The sequence below is a fragment of the Trachymyrmex septentrionalis genome, unplaced genomic scaffold, assembly GCF_001594115.1.
Source record: "Trachymyrmex septentrionalis isolate Tsep2-gDNA-1 unplaced genomic scaffold, Tsep1.0 scaffold108, whole genome shotgun sequence".
Lineage (NCBI taxonomy): Eukaryota > Metazoa > Arthropoda > Insecta > Hymenoptera > Formicidae > Trachymyrmex > Trachymyrmex septentrionalis.
The window spans coordinates 968,953-970,584 of NW_017304207.1; positions in this window are offsets into that span (position 1 = coordinate 968,953).

Here is a 1,632-nt window from a genome sequence, read left to right on the forward strand (position 1 = left end):
TCGCGATTCAGGGAAAAAACATCGAAATAAGATTTAACGGATAGCAATATACATAGTGCAACCAGATATTATTATATAATGAGTTATGCATTATTATTTGCGTCGTAATTATTATTTAGCATTATATTACGTTATTTGACGATACGTAACAATCTACTTCATCCATATCAGAGATTGATTATTCTTCTCTCAAATTCCTAAATAAATCAACATGTAAGGCCTGATTGGACTAATTGTTGTTAGTTATGTTATTAGACTATTGTTTAATAATTTATAAATTGGATTTAATTATGTTTTAATTCTTTAAAAGAGAATATATAAAAATTGCGATATATCATATTCATCCTGTGTCACAACTGCCTTATCCCGTATGTAAAAAAAGACAGATGAGTGCAGCTGCGTAAAATTTCTTCCAAAAGATCAAGTGCCGTACAGGATCGCCGGAGTACGTATTAAGTGAAGAAAGAGAGTGAGAGTGTGTGTGTGAGAGAGAGAGAGAGAGAGAGAGAGAGAGAGTTTTGTAAAATATATGTATCATATGGACATTAGATATATATAATATCATGTATACATATGTAATATATATATCAATATAGACTTTGTGTAAATATGTAGGTTACCCATTAAGTTAAAGAAATATATTAAACTTACAAAGAACCATGCAGAATTGTATTTATTTCGAAACTAACATTGCTTATCAACACAAATTGACAGCCGATCTCGAAATCAATCCCTTCCTTCAAAGATAAAAGAAAGAGCAGATATAAAATTTGAAATGAGTAATTGATTAAGTAAATCTTAAATATTATATTTATTTCTGGAATAATCAGAATGGGTGGAATTTTTAATAAATTAAGAAAAAAATGAAGTAGATATATTTATTTAAATAAAGATAATGGATTTAAGGATTAGTGAAAGAGAGAGGAGGAACTTACAAATAAAGTTCCTGCAATATTGCACACGCGATTATTTTTCATTTATATACTTTCAAGTGTTGCGGTTACACATATTATTATAACAGTCTTTACCAGAGTATCGCGATTAACAAGCCGCAGGTGCCACACGACGCACCCGTCGATTTCTGGCTTTAACTATTCTAATTCGTCCTGTCCGAGAGCAATTCACACGGGGGTGAGCTGCAAAATCGCTTCTGCGTCATTAATCATGAAAAGATTTGGCATATTGGCCGCGTCATTACGACGATTTCCTGAATTCCGCGCAGCTGGCGGTACCCCCGAATTCCCACGGGCCCCGAGCTGACAGAGCTGACTGTGTCGCGCCGCGCCGCGTGCGTATAATCGCGCACCCCCGCCTCTCGCAACCCCTTTTCCCCTCTCTGCTCGCTCGTCCTGTTTCAACCCGAGCTCCGCATTTTCCGCTGTTGAAAGTGAATTTCGTTCGTGGGCGGGAACAGGCGCATCCCGACGTGAATGCCGGTAACACGCACAACGACAATTACAATCCGGCCAATTTATCCGCGTTATCAGACATTTATCTGTCGCTAAGGGCGAAGGCCGCACCACGAATGCGAAGAGTTAACGTTATCACCTGGCGTTATCGCACCGGGAAGGTAATTATTGCACCACCTGCTTCGGACGCGCGGTCCGCATGGACTCGATAGAGTACACAGAT